This window comes from Loxodonta africana, chromosome 16, assembly GCF_030014295.1.
Source record: "Loxodonta africana isolate mLoxAfr1 chromosome 16, mLoxAfr1.hap2, whole genome shotgun sequence".
Taxonomy (NCBI): Eukaryota; Metazoa; Chordata; class Mammalia; order Proboscidea; family Elephantidae; genus Loxodonta; species Loxodonta africana.
This window is the reverse complement of record NC_087357.1, coordinates 71370388-71386643: the sequence shown is the minus strand read 5'-3', so window position 1 is coordinate 71386643 and position 16256 is coordinate 71370388. Positions and strand designations below refer to the sequence as shown.

The 16256-nt window shown below is 38.2% G+C and overlaps 1 protein-coding gene across 2 annotated transcripts in view; it reads left to right on the top strand.

Annotated features, from left to right (window-relative positions):
- Positions 1-248: 248 nt before the first annotated feature.
- The window catches only part of P4HA1 (prolyl 4-hydroxylase subunit alpha 1), a 99763-nt gene continuing 83755 nt past the window's right edge, over positions 249-16256 (top strand). For both annotated transcript variants that reach the window (XM_064269708.1, XM_064269709.1), the window contains exon 1: positions 249-360. The gene's annotated coding sequence lies outside the window, so the exon portion shown is untranslated. The remainder of the gene's footprint in view (positions 361-16256) is intronic.

Below are 16256 nucleotides of genomic sequence, written 5' to 3'. Positions count from 1 at the left end.
AGGCGCGTTACCGCCCAGTCCGCCCGCCGACCCCACCCACGGCAGCCCCCGTCCCTCCTCTCGGCCCGAGAGTCCGCCCGCGGGTGGGAAGTGTTGGCCGGCGGCGGGGGCGGGCGGGAGGCCCGGTCTGGGCGCGTGCGCACTCGCTAGGGCGCTGGTGTGATCGAGCTCACGTAGCGAGGCTGAAGTCGCCTCCTCCTCAGGGCTGCCGTCGCGGCCTAGAGGTTATAAAAGGGCTGACTGGCTCCCTCTGCTGCCCAGTCACGCCGCCAGCGGGCTGAGGGAAGGCAGTGGGTAGCCGGCCCGAGCGCAGGAGCGGGGGGACCGAAGAGCGCGCCGCCGTCCCGTCCCGCTGCCCAGGTGAGACGCTCCCGACCGTGGGGACTGAGGCTGAGGCCCTCGGGCGGCCGTGGCCCTTCGCGGACGGCCGCGGCAGTCCGGTCCCAGCCCCTCGGACGGAATGGCTTGGGGGCGGGGGTTTTCCAGTTTACCACAGCAGCCTCAGTGGCTTCTCCTCCGAAGACTCGGCCCCGCGCCCTGCGCCCCCGACCCTCGGCGCCCGGAGGCCGGGATGCCCTTCTCCCTGCTCCCCTTCCCACCTCTGCCCGGGTCCGCGCCTCGATCGTTGAGGCTGCGGCAGCCTCTGTCCCCGCCCCGGGGACCAGGACTTTCTTGAATATTCCTTCCCGGGAAGGAGTCACCCGGCTGATCTTCCCGAGCTCGCGGCTACCTGACCCGTCTACACGCTGCGGGGACGGGAGGGCGGGCCGTGGGGTGGGCTTGCAGCGCGGCAGAGGGTCAGCGTGTGGCCCTGCGGAGCGGAGTGTGAAGTTTACGACTCCAGGCATTCCTGCCCGTGGAAAGTCGCCGGGTCTGGGAACGGGTCTGCCCGGAGGACGTGAGGCTGCATTCGTCTGTTGCGCCGCTGCGTCGGCAGCCAGGCGTCGCCCGAGGCGGCGAGTTCGGGGCTGAGTGCGCGGGGAAGTTCGCTGTCAGATCACCCAGGCGTCGGAGAAGCCACTCTTCTTCCTTCCCTCTTCTTCCCCATAATTTTTTTTTTTTTTAGACGCACATGCGCTTCTCTTTCTTTTTTAAGCGGAAGGTTCGCAGCTTTTCGAAGTCCACATCAGTAAAACAAATTGCATGGTGGCGGGAGAATTTGGGGTTGAATTAACGTGCCTCGCCCCCAGATGAAGGCTTAAAGGGGGAAGAAGGATGGTACGATAAGTGAGATGATTTTTCCTAAATAACTGAACCTATTAACTACAATTCAATTTTTAGATACTAACACCTTATGCGTTCCGGATAGAGTGGAGAAGACCCTTGGAATTTTGCAGTTTTTTTTTTTTTTTTTTTTTAGAGAAGTAAAGAAGCTAGATCTCCTTTTAGGAATTGATCTAAAAGGCCAAGGAGACTTGCCAATTTCAACTTAACTGTTTCTGGTTTCTCCAAGAGCTGTGGCTTTTGGACTTTGCTTTTGGAATGCACTCGAAGGAATGAAATAGCCTCTACGTGAGTGGGGGAGGGGGAAAAGACGTGGCAGCCCTGTTCTTTCATCAACTTTTGCTCATTTCTTAAGCTTCTGGAAAGAAATGTATTTCCCTGTACAGGTTTAGATGTAGTTTATGACGGAGGCTAGCTTTTTCCTAAAATAAACGGATGAAAAATTCCTTCTGTATAGCAGGAACATTGGAAGCTAATTAAAAAAAATTTTTTGAGGGATTTTTCTGATCAAATTTCTAGGGAGAAAATTGGGTACCTTAAGCAGGAACTATCTAAGAACCTGAAAGTGAACAACCTTGAATATGTTTTACCTTGATTTGAAATTTTAATAGACCTTTAGTGATTTTTCTTTAACTTTGGACTTAAGTCGGTGACTGTAATTTCAGAATCTTAAACATGAGATTCATATTTTTTACCTTTTTATTTCTGCGGGAAACAGATTTTATCACTTACCTTTAAAAGTCACGTCAGTTTTGGTTTTGGAACGTTTTTCCTTATATCCTGTGTGTTACTTAAATGATGGCAACTATATGACGTAGAGTAACAGGGAAGAGGACCACTCTGTCTTTTTTAGATGTATAATGTTTCCACTGACATCTTAAAAAAGGGGTTTTATTTTAAGTACTGAAAGCCAGGGCTTTGGTGAGATGATAATTGCATTGGCCGTTTTGTTTTGGTAACATAATAAAACAGGTAAAAATGTGTACAATTTTTTAATTATTGCAAAAAAAATTTTAGGCAGTGCAAGAGAAGAGACTATTGGAGAAAGAAAGCTTTGTATCACCTAGGTAGCCTAGGTTGTTCAGGTGAACCTTGTCTTCTTTGATAAGGAGATGTTAATCTTTCCTATTACTGTAGAGTGGATTGTATACTGAGAAACAGCCTTTCATAGAGCAATTAATTCCCATTTCCTGCTTTTATTCCAAGGCTGCAGCAAGAGTTGGGGCAGACATAAAGCTGTGAGCCTGAATTTCTGTGGCAGGAATGCCTTATTTTACTTAGCAATTAATTATCACCTGAAATGTAATTATTGCCCTAAGGCTGGAAAGTATACCCTGTAAGATAAAAAAAATTGGTTCACAAACTATTTTGGAGTCGTGAAATCCTTTGAGAATTTGTTGGAAGGTGAGAACCCTGGGTCAGAAAATGCAAGTATGCACATTCACGTGAAATTTTATGTACCATTTGTAGACACCCCTCTCCCCAAGCCCATCCATAAAACCCCAAAAAGTAGAAGAAACATGAAGCTAATCTTTAAGGATAGCTAGGCATATTGAGGCAGTATTTCTTTAGTATTACAGAAAATTAAGCTGGGCTTGTAAGTCAAACTGGATTTGAATATATAAATGACCCTGATAAACTTTTGCTAAAAAATTTTTTAGCAAAAGGTAATTAGTTGGTAGAAGAATGGTTGAATTGCCAAATTATCCAGGCAATGAAAGTATATCATATTGGCCTCTCCTCACTCCCCCTACCCCAACATATTGTAATGTAACTTTGGTTTTTCACTCTGAAAGTAGAACAGGATTGAAGATGAACAAAAATCAATTGCATAGGCCCTTGGGGTTAGACTTTATTGCTCTTCTTACAGTGACATATTGAATCCTATAATTAAACCATAACAATACATGTATGTATGTATAATATGTAAATATATGAGACAAGTCAAAATGTATATGTATATTTGTGAAACTAGCTAAAGCTTTATTCATGTTATCTACTCAATGAATTTTGTATAAATTGAAGCCATCCTGTCACTAGTTTTCCTCTAGTCAAATAAATATTGTTCCTCAATAAAAATTTATGAAATTCTAAAGGACTCTAGGTTATACCAGCAGTTTCTGAATTTAATATAATGAAAAACATTTCTTTTTCTTGTGTTTCTTTGGGTGATCATTTTGACTCTTTGATTAGGCATTGGCAAAAAACACAGTAGAGAGATTTATGCTTCTAACACGATTGTCTTGGACTTCTTTCCCTTCATGCGTAATGTTTCATGTAAATGCATCTGTGGTTTGATGGTTTACACATTTCTCATTTAAATGGTAATATATCAAAGTCATATACTCAGTCATTCTCTCTTATTGGGCATTTGAGCTGTTTCACTATTACAGGTAGTGCAAAGAGAAGGCTATAATTTAAGTGGTTTATTTTATCTATATGGTAACTACAGTAAACATTAACCAGTTTTCTTCTACATTTTTCTAGGAAAAGAAACATGTAACAATAAAACTTTGTTAATATAGATTAGTTTGCATTTTCTGTAGTTTTATGTGGAGTTCCTGAGTTGTGCGTCTGAAAAATCAACCATTGAAAATCCTATGGGGCACACATGGGGTCTCCATGAGTCAGAATTGATTTGGCACCAACTGGTACAGGTTTTATATAAATGAAATCATATATATGTACTTTCTCTTTTTGTGGTCTGAGTATGAAAAGTTACACTCAGCATAATAATTTTGAGACTCAGCCAAAATAAATGCTTTGTTAATGGCGGGAAGGCTCAGTTTTGTTAAGATGACAGTTTTCCCCAGGTTGGTCTGTAGATTCATTGCAATTCCAATAAAAATCCCAGCAGATATTTTTGTAGAAATTAACAAGCTGATTCTAAGATTCATGTGGAAGTTCGGGTACCTAGGAGAGGCAAAATAACTTTGAAAAGAAGAACAGAGTTGGAGGGCTGACACTATCTGATTTCAAGGCTTATTATAAAGCCCTTATCTACTACACCACCGGGGCTCCCATATAAAGACACAGTATTCGAAATAGTGTGTTATAAGTTTAAAGACAGAGTCCAGAAATAAGCCCACATACTTAACAGAGACAACCGATTTTTGACCAACATACAAAGGCAACTCAGTGGAGAAAGGAAAGGCTTCTAAACAAGTGATGTTGAGCAACTGAATATTCGTGTGTTAAAAAACAAAAACAAAAACTTCAAGCCATACTTTGTACCATATGCAAAAAATAGCTCAAAATGGATCACAGACCTAAATGTAAAACCTGAGACTATAAACATCTGGAAGAAAACAGAAGAAAAAAAAAATTGACTTTGGCTTAGGCAAAGATTTTTTAGATATGACACCAAAAGCATGATCCATTAAAAAAAAAAAAATCGATAAATTAGACTTTGTCAGAATTAAGAACTTCTGCTCTTCAAAATATACTGTTTAAAGAATGAAAAGATAAGCATGGACTGGGAGAAAACATTTTTCTATCATATATCTGACAAAGGAGATATATATATATATACACACACCAAAAACCAAACCCAGTGCCGTCGAGTCGATTCCAACTCATAGCGACCCTATAGGACAGAATAGAACTGCCCCATAGAGTTTCCAGGGAGCACCTGGTGGATTTGAACTGCCAGACCTTTGGTTAGCAGCCATAACCGCTACGCCACCAGGGTTTCCATATAAATATATATATATATATATATATATATATATATATATATATAGCCCTGGTGGTGCAGTGATCAAGAGCTTGGCTGCTAACCAAAAAGTTTGGCAGCTCCATGGAAACCGTATAGGGCAATTCTACCCTGTCCTATAGGATGGCTATGAGGTGGAATTGACTCAACAGCAGTGGGTTTGGTTTTGGGTTTTTATATAATCCAAGGAGCAACTGGATTTGAACTGTCTAGAATATGTGAATAACTTGCCAAACTCAATAAGTAAAGAAACAATCCAAATGTAGCAGAAGACTTGAGTAGACTCTTTACCAAAGAGGGTATATGGATGGCAAATAAGCATACAAAAAGATGATCAACGTCATTGATAATTACAGAAATGCAAATTAACACCAAAATGAGTTGTTACTACACTCATTAAGAAAATTAAGTGGAAAAAAAAAACGACAGTACTAAATGCTGACAAGAATATAGAACAGTTGGGACTCTTACACATTGCTGACGGGAATGCAAGTGATGCAGCCACTTTGGAAAGCCAAATACTTTTTATAAAGTTAAACATATGGTTACCATATGACTCAGTCACTCCTCGATATTTACCCAAGTGAATTGAAAACACAAGTTCATTTCTTTTTTTTAATGGTTTTGTTGAGATATAATTCACATACCATGCACTTCATACATTTAAAGAATATATAGTTCAGTGGCTTTTAGTATATTTACAGAATTGTGCAGTCATCACAATAATCAATTTTAGAACATTTCATCACCCCAAAGGGAAACCTCATACCCATTAGCAGCCACTCCCTGTTCCTTGTCACCCAGCCCTAAGCAACCACTACTATGCTTTTTGCCTCTAGATTATTTCACTTAGCATAGTGTTTTCAAGGTCCATCCATTCCTTTTTATACCAGTGCAGTAGTCCATTGTGTAGAGATACCACATTTTATTTCTCCATCAGTTGATGGACGTTTGGTTTGTTTCTACCTTTTGGCTGTTCTGAATAATGCTATGAACATTTGTATACAAGTTTTTGTGTGGATGTATGTTCTCATTTCTTTTGGGTATACACCTAGGAGTGGAATTTCCGGGTCTTAGGGTTAACTCTGTTTAACTTTTTGAAAACTACCAGATTGTTTTTGAAAGGGGCTGCACCATTTTATATTCCCACCAGCATTATATGAGGGTTCAAATTTCTCCACAACCTCGTAAAAACTTATTATTGTCTTTTTTATTGTAACTATCCTAATGAGCGTGAAGTAGCATCTCATTGGTATTAATTTGGATTTCCACAATGACATGATGTGAGCATGTTTTTTCATGTACTTATTGGTTATATGTTTTCTTTGGAAAAATGTCTATTCAGATCTTTTGCCCATTTTTTTAAATTGGGCTATATGTCTTTTTATTGTTGAGTTGTAAGAGTTCTTTATACATTCTGAATCCTAGTGACTCTTGTCAGATAATATGGTTTACAAACATGTTTTCTCATTCTGTGGGTTGTCTTTTCACTTTCTTTCTTTTCTCTTTTTTTAGGTTTTATTGTGCTTTAGTTGAACGTTTGTAGGGTAAATTAGTTTCTCATTCAAAAATTTATATACAAATTGTTTTGTGACATTGGTTGCAATCCCCGCATTGTGTCATTACCCTCTCCGTTTCCCTTTCCGCCCCAGGTTCCCCATGTCTGTCCAGTTTTCTTGTCCCTTCCTGCCTTCTTATGTTTGCTTCTGGGTAGGTGTTGCCCATTTGGTCTTGTATACTTGATTGAACTAAAATGCATGTTCCTCATGTGTGTTACTGTTTGTTTTATAGGCCTATTTAATCTTTACCTGAAAGGTGGACTTTGGGAATGTCTACAGTTCTGAGTTAGCAGGGCATCTGGGGGCCATAGTCTCGGGGGCTCCTCTAGTCTCTATCAGACCAGTAAGTTTAAAAAATTTTTTTTTTTGTGAATTTGAATTTTCTACTTTTTTCTCCTGCTCTGTCTGGGACCTTCTATTGTGCTCCCTCTCAGAGTAGTTGATGGTGGTAGCCAGGCACCATCTGGTTGTTCTGGGCTTAGTTTGGTAGAGGCTGTGGTAGTTGTGGTCCATTAGTCCTTTGGACTAATGTTTTCCCTGTGTCTTTGGTTTTCTTCATTTTCCTTTGTTCTGAATGGAATGCGACCAGTAGATGTATCTTAGATGGCTGTAAGCTTTTAAGACCCCAGACACTACTCACCAAAGTAGGATGTTGAATAGTTTCTTTATGAACTATATTATACCAATTGACCAGATGTCCCTGAGACAGTGATCTCCAGCCCTTAGCCCCAGTAACTTGATCCCTCAAAGTGTTTGGATGTGTCTAGGAAGCTTTGGTGACTATGCTTTGGTCAAGTCGTCCTGACTTCTAGATTGTGTGTTGTCCTTTCCTTCACCAAAATTACCACTTGTCTACTATCTAGTTAGACAACCTCCCCAACCCTCCCCTCCCCCATAACCCTCAAAATTTTTTTTTTGCCTGTGTATAAACCTTTTCTTTGTTATAGATTGTCTTATTTCACTCAGCATAATGCCCTCCAGATTGATCCGTGTTATGAGATATTCCACGGATTCATCCTTGTTCTTTGTCATTGGGTAGTATTCCATTGTGCATACGTACCATAATTTGTTTATTCATTCATCTGTTGATGGGCATTTAGGTTGTTTCCATCTTTTTGCTATTGTGAATAATGCTGCAGTGAGCGTGGGTGTGATTATGTCTATTTGTGTGATGGCTCTTATTTTTCTAGGATATATCCTTAGGAGTGGGGTTGCTGGATCATAGGGTATTTCTATTTCTGGCTTTTTAAGGAGGCGCCATATTGTTTTCCATAGTAATTGTACCATTTTATACTCCCACTAGCAATGCATAAGAGTTCCAGTCTCCCTGCAACCTCTCCAACATTTTGTTATTTTCTGTTTTTTTGATAATTGCCAGTAATATCAGGGGTGAGATGGTATCTCCTTGAGTTTTGATTTGCATTTCTCTAATGGCTAATGATCTCCAGCATTTCCTTATGTGTCTGTTAGCCTGCTGAATGTCTTCTCTGAAGTGTCTGTTCATATCCTTTGCCCACTTTTAAATTAGATTATTTATCTTTTTGTTGTTGAGGTTTTGAAGTATTAGAGATTGGTCCCTTGTCAGGAAAAAATTTTTCCCAGTCTGTGGGTTCTCTTTTTATCTTTTCAGTTTCTTGGAAGTGTCCTTTGAGTCAAAACGTTTTTAATTTTGAGAAAGTCCAATTTATGTATTTTTGTCTTTGGCCTCTTGTACTTTAGATGTCATGCGTAAGAAATTTTTGCATGATTCGCGGCAATGAAGATTATAGCTATATTTTCTTCTGAGGCATTTAGTTTTAACTTTTACGTTTAGGTCTTTGTTCCATTTTGGGTTAATTTTAGGGTCAATTTAAAGTTTTCTTAATTTAGTCCCAGGTAATTAACTTAAGTGCTGCTATTGTAAATGGGATCTTTTTTATTGTGCCCTGTGATTGGTTATTTGTATAAAAAAAGCCCTTTTCTAAAGAAAATGCCATTTTTTTAAATGATTATTTTTCAAATTTAGTATGACTCAATTTAAAATATTCAGTCTTGAAGTTTCATTAAAAGCTTCTGCTTTTGGAATTGTTTGTCTGCCTTTACCTCATATTCCTTATTTAAACTTAAAAAAAAATCTAAAATGTATATTGTGCAATTTTCTGTTTTTTACTTTTTGTTTGCTTATGGTAGTGGAGAAACTGAAATTGTCCTATCAGGACTTCCTGTCTAAATCACAAGTAAGTAAAGTTTCTGTTGAAGTAGAAGGAACTGATGGTGATACCGTACCATCTAGTAAAGTAAAATAGTAGAGTCGATCATCTGGATTTTGCTTTCTCAGTCAATGATTTGAATTTGTCTCTTCACGTTAGTCTACTATGACCTTGTTTTTTTTAGCTCATTTACTTGTTTGTTTATAGAAGAAATTTTTTCTTAAAAGTAATGTGCTTGTTTAAGGAAATGCAGAAGTGCATTGAGAAAATTGACGGTGATCTCATCTCTTAATTGTTAACATTCTTTTTGTCCTTTTAATTACTATAGAAAGTTAAAATTCTTTATGTATGTATGCAAATATGTTTTTTAAGTTAGAAATTAGACTTTAAAACTTCCACATGTATATTTAAACCAAAAAAAAAAAAAACAAAAAACCCCAAACCCGTTGCCCTCAAGTCAGTTCTGACTTACAGCGACCATATAGGACAGAATAAAACTGCACATAGGATTTTCAAGCCTGTAATCCTTAAAGAAGCACACTGACATGTTTTTTTCCTGTGGAGTGGCTGGTGGGCTCGAACTGCCAATCTTCTGGTTAGCAGACAAGTACTTAACCGCTGGGCCTCAAGGGCTCCTTACTAATATATGAAATGAAAGCGTATGTATTTAGCATTCTCCAAATTAGTAAATAAACCTAGTCTTAAGAGTTTAAAACTTTAAAGAATTGCTGTTTTTAATATCACTGCTGGGTTTTTATATTTATGTTATAAAATACATACAACTGCATTAATATAAACGATTTATACAACCAAGAGAAGATTTTGAAAATTCTTTCTTAAAATGAGAAATATATAGACTATGTTAATATTTGGCAATATTAACATCTGTAAGCAACACGAGGGTACTGTATATAGTTTAACGACCACTTTTCTTCCTTTTTCTGTTCTACTGCCTCTGTATACTCTCTTCTTCCTCTCAAATTCCTAAAATAGGAAGAACCTCCCTCTGTCTGCAGATAGCCAGGGCTACTCTTGCCTTCTGACTGTCTTAGTCCAGGGTTGAGTTTGCCTGGGCTTCCCATCACTCTCCAAGGGTTTTCATTTTCCAAATCCCTTGAGACACCATTGACAGCAAATCCAGCTGTTCTTGAGTTCTTGCCCCACATCCAAAAGTAATGTTTCCGAAGTGTCTGCACATGTTCACCTGAGTTACTGCTTTTATTATAGTACTTGCTGGTGATCACATTTGGCCTCCAGTTTAAGGGACCACCAAATAAAGGTGAACATTACTGATGATTCTTAGATATTTGGAGAGCTCTTAATATCACTTATGGTAAATTTTTTAGATTCTCTATCCTGGGTATAAGAATCCTGGTATTGTTTCCTATATGGGAAATGTATGAACTTCTAACTGAGGTTTGAAATGATTGTGAGGTGTATTATACAGTTTAAATGTACAGTTTAAAGTCAGTGAAGAATGGCACCATTTTAATAATAAGATTAATTTTTGTCTCAAACCTTCCTCATTAGCCTGCATTTATTTGTAAAATGTTACTGGGTTAGGGGAACCTGCCTTTCCTAGTTAGAACAAAAAGTTTAAATATTGAGGGCAGATAATGTTTGTTTAACTTCAAATGTGAATCTAAATTTCCATTTACATCTTTTCTAATGGATTAAAATCGTATTTATTTACAAACTGTCTTTAATATAGATATAGCATTTATTGGATCTCTAACAATTAAGCAGAAATACTTTAAAATATCATTCAGAAATATTGCTTTCTGGTGATGTGATACAGAGAGGGATAAATACATGAGAATTGATTTAATATTAAACATGTTAACTATAGGGTTGATGGGAAGAACTATATTAATTAATTAGGATATTTTGGGTTATAAAATAGATACCCACCTCATACTAGTTTAAACACATGAGGAAATTTAAGAATATTGTAGGGATAAGGGATTGTCTTAAAAATTGAGGTCAGAAATGTGATTAGGCTTCATTTAAGTGGAGCATCAGAACTTTTTCTTCTGTCTCTTGTCTTTTTTCCTCTGTGCATCTCTGCTTCATTTTTTAATCTTTCCAGATAAGCCTCCTCCACATTTTTAGCTTACATGACAAAACCTGATCCATAACTTCTCCTGAGCTTATTTATAGTTTAGGCATTCAAAAAGTGACTGCCGTGGCCCCAAGGGGAACTGGCCTGAACCTCAGGCCCCTCCCCACCAGCTTGGGACCGACCCCTGCCGACCGCTGTGACCCCACTCCAGCCCCCAGCCCAGTTCATGCTGCAGACAAATGACCCATCTCTTCGCCTCTCTCCCTACAACCACCACTAGACCTGACTTACTGCTCTGCTCTGTAGCTGAGTGACTGGCCCTGCACACCTGGACAAGGTGGTGAGAACTACCGTGCCCAAAGGCGAGCAAGCAACAGAGCACGCCTGGCCCACTTGCCCAGACATAACCAAGCAAAACAAAAAAGCAGGAAGAAACAAACAAACCTACAATCAATAAACAAAATAATACCTGAGTGTCTCAGAGACAGCAGACAGTATTAAAATACATTAAAAAAATAGGACAAGATGACGCCAATAAGCGACAAGAATAAAGCACTAGTTGACCTTCCAGCAGAAGAAAAGACACTGGAACTACCTGATAAAACCCACTGCCATCGAGTCAATTCCGACTCATAGCGACCCTATAGAACAGAGTAGAACTGCTCCATAGAGTTTCCAAGGAGCGCCTGGCGGATTCGAACTGCTGACCTCTTGGTTAGCAGCCATAGCACTTAACTGCTACGCCACCAGGGTTTCCATAACTACCTGATAGGGAATTCAAAAGTTCCATATTCAGGGCTCTCCAAGAGATTAAGAATGAGATCAAGAAAAATGCAGACAAAATCATGGAAAACACAGACAAAACAAGCATAAACATAGCAAAAATCAAGGAAAACATGGACAAAACAATACAAGAATTCAGGAAGATAACAAGAACAAAAAGTCAAAATAAACAATTAGAGATCATACAAAAACAGCAATTAGAAATCCAAAAGATAAACAACAAAAATTTAAGAAGTGGACAATGCAATAGAAGGTTTTAGGAGCTAATTTGAAACAATGGAAGACAGGATCAGCGAAATTGAAGAGAAATACTCGGATACCACTTTGTTTGAGGAAAAGTCAGAAAAAAGAATGAAGGAACCCGGAGAATGATGTGGGATACAATGAAAAGCAAAATTTTGCAAGTGATCAAATTTCCGTAATGAGGAGAAAACAGAAAACACAGGATCATTGAAGAATTGCTGACAGAAAACGTTCCTGGTATCGTGAAAGATGAAAAACTGACCATCCAAGAAGCTCAGCAAACCCCGTATAGGATAGACCCCGAAAGAAAATCACTGAGGCATATCATAATCACAGTCACTAAAACCAGAGAAAGAATCCTGAGAGCAGCTCGAGAAAAAAGAAAAGCACATACAGAGGAGAAGTAATAAGACTAAGCTCTGATTACTCAGCAGAAACCGTGCAGGCAAGAAGGCAATGTGATGGCACATGTAAAACCTTGAAAGAAAAGAATTGCCAACCGAGAATAATGTATCCTGCAAAACTCTTGTTCAGATATGGTGGTGAAATCAGAAATTAAGGGGATTTGTAAAAACCAAATCAAACCTACAAGAATTATTAAAGGGAGTCCTTTTTTTTTTTTTTTCGTTAGAGAACCAACAAAATTAGACAACAACCTGAATCTAGGACACAGGTGAGCATCAGCCAAATACCAACTTAGGTAATGAACTCTCAAGGGTAAAACAAAACTGAAAGATTCAAAACAGGGAATTGGAGATGTCGGTCCGTAAATGACGACATCAGAACAATCAAAGGGGGAAATACATGGTGTAGATCTAGAGCTTTCAAATGAAAAGGAAGCCAAGGCAATATCAAATAATGAAAGACTGAATCAAATGTAGGAAGATAATGATGAATTTCAAGGTAACCACAAAGAAAGTTAACGTAATCAAAATAAAGAAGGAAAAGTCCCAGTAAATAGAAAATCTGCAGTAACAAAAGAAAAGAAATTTCACGTACACACACAAAAACTCAGTACAGGAGAGTAAGAGGAACAATGAAAATATCAGCACCAAAACAAACATACAAACAAAAAAAAAACTACAAAATGACAGCAGTAAACTCACACTTGTCGATAATCACACTGAATGTAAATGGCTTAAATGCGCCCATAAAGAGACAGAGTGACAGAATGGATTAAAAAAAAAAATGACCTATCAATATGCTGTCTATAAGAGACACACCTTAGATGCAAGGAGATAAATATATAAAAAAATCAAAGGATGGAAAAAATATGTCAAGCAACAGCAACCAAAAAACAGCAGGAATGGCAAAGCTATTCTCAAATAAAATAGATTTTAAGGCAAAATCTGCCATAAAAGATAAAGAAGGCCATTATATTATGATTAAAGGGACAATCCACCATGATGACATAACCATAATAAATATTCACCCAGCGACGGGGCTCCAAAATACATAAACTCTAACGGCACTGAAAATTGACAGTTCCACAGTAATAGTAGGAAACTTCAACACACCACTCTGGGTAAAGGTCAGAGCATCTAGAACGAAACTCAACAAAGATTCAGAAGATGTAAAGGGCACAATCAACCATCTTGACCTCATAGGCATATATAGAATACTCCAACCAACAAGAGCAAAGTATACATTCTTTTCCAGTGCGCGTGGAACATTCTCCAGAATAGACTACATGTTAGGCCCCAGAGCAACCCTTAACAAAACCCAAAACACTGAGATAATACAGAGCTTCTTCTCTGATCACACCATAAAAGTAGAAATTAATAACAGGAAGAGCAAGGGGAAAAAAATGCCTGGAAACTGATTAACTCCCCTGCTTAAAAAGCACTGGGAAATAAAAGAAATCAAAGATGGAATAAAGAAAAAATTTTAGAATCAAAATGAAAATGAAAATACATCATACCAAAACCTTTGGGACACAGCAAAGGCAGTGCTCAGAGGTCGATTTATAGTAATAGGCATACATATCAAAAAAGAAGAAAGAGTCAAAATGAAAACATCAGGTACGCAAGCAAATAGAACGAGAACAGCAAATGAAGCCCCCAACTACCAGAAGAAGGAAAATGATAAAGATCAGAGCAAAAATAAATGAAATAGAGAATAGAAAAATAATAGAACCAACAAAACCCAAATTTGGTTCTTTGAAAGGATCAACAAAATTGACAGACCTTTGCCAAATTGACAAAAGAAAAGAGAGGAAGGAAATAACGCAAATAAGAAATGAAATGGGGGACATTACAACAGAAATAAAAAGGGTCATAACAGAGTACTATGAAAAATTATACTCTAACAAATTTGAAAACCTGCAGAAAATTTCTAGAAGTACACCACCTACCTAAACTAACACAAACTGAGGTAGAAAATCTAAATAGACCCATAACAAGAGAAGAGATTGAAAAGATAATAAAAAATCTCCCAACAAAAAAAGCCCTGGCCCAGATGGCTTCACTGGAGAATTCTAGCAAACATTCAGAGAAGAGCTTGCACCAGTACTACTTAAACTATTTCAGAACATAGAAAAGGAAGGGATACTTCTGAATTCATTCTATGAAGCCAGCATAATCCTATATCAAAACCAGGCAAAGACACCACAAAAAAGAAAATTATAGACCAGCATCTCTCATGAATATAGATGCAAAAATTCTCGACAAAATTCTAGCCAATACAATTCAGCACCATATTAAAAAAAAAAACAAAAAAACCCACCATAACCAAGTGAGTTTCATACCAGATATGCAAGGGTGGTTCAACATTAGAAAACCAATCAATGTGCTCCACCACATAAATAAAACAAAAGCAAAGAATCCCATGATCATCTCAATCAGCATAGAAAAGGCATTCGATAAAGTCCAACACACATTCCTAATGAAAGCTCTCAGTAAGATAGGAATAGAAGGGAGATTCCTCGACATAATAAAGGGCACCTATGCAAAGCCAACAGCTAACATCATTCTCAACAGAGAGGCTGAAAACATTCCACTGAGAATGAGAACAAGACAAGGATGCCATTTATCACTATTCCTATTTAACATTGTGCTGGAAGTCATAGCTAGAGCATTAAGGCAAGAAAAGGAAAGGACATCTGGATTGGTAAGGAAGAAGTAAAATTATCCCTGTTAGTGAATGATATGATACTATACGTAGAGAACCGTATAAAGACTCCACGTGAAAAGTACTGGAATTAGTAGATTTAGAAGAGAAATAGGACACAAAATAAACTTACAAAAATCAGTTGGATTTCTATATACCTATAAAGAGAACTATGAAAAGGTATTCAGGAAAGCAATATCAGCCCCTAAAAAAATCAAATACTTAGGAATAAATTCTAACCAGGGTTGTAAAAGACCTATACAAAGAAAACTACAAAACACTGTTGCAAGAAACAGAGACCCATGTAAATGGAAAAACACACCATACTCACTGACATTTCACATTGCCTTTGTGAAAATGTCATTTCTACCCGAAGCAGTCTACAAATACGATGCAATTCCGACCCAAATACCAACAGCATTTTTTAATGACATGGAAAAACTAATCATTAACTTTGTATGGAAAGGATAGAGTCCCCCGGTAAGTAAAGCGCTATTGAAGAAGATCAAAGCAGAAGGACTCGCACTACCTGACTTCAGAACCTACTGTACAGCTATGGTAGTTGAAATAGTCTGTTACTGATACAGCGACAGACATGTTGACCAATGGAACGAAATTGAGAACCCAGATGTAAATTCATCTACCTGTGACCACCCGATCTTTGACAAAGACCTCATTAAATGAGGAAAAGACAGTTTTTTTTTTTTAATAACAAATGGTGCTTGCAGAACTGGATGTCTGATCTCTAAAGTCTATAGGAAAATCCAACACTTCTACAATAAAAAGACAAATAATCTAATTAAAAAATGGGCAAAGGATATAAACAGATACTTCACCAAAGAAGACATTCAGTCAGCTAACAGATATATAAGGAAATGCTTGTGATCACAAGCCGTTAGAGAAATGCAAATCAAAACTACAGTGAGATACCAACTCACCCCGACATTACTGGCACGAATCAAAAAAGTAACAAGCGTTGGAGAGGTTGCGGGGAGATCGGAACTCTTAATGCACTGCTGGTGGAAATGCAAAATGGTACAACCATTTTGGAAACAATATGGTGCTTCCTTAAAAAGCTAGAAATAGAAATACCATACAATCTAGCAATCCCACTCTTAGGAATATATCCTAGAGAAATAAGAGCCACCACAGGAATAGATATAATCACATCCATGTTCATTGTAGCATTATTCACAATAGCAAAAATATGGAAACAGCCTAGGTGCCCATCAACAGACGAATGGATAAGCACACTTTGGTACATACGCACAATGGAATAGTGTGCAACAATAAAGAGCATTGATCAATCAGTGAAACATCTTACAACATGGATGAATCTGGAGGGCATTATGCTGAGTGAAATCAGTCAGTCA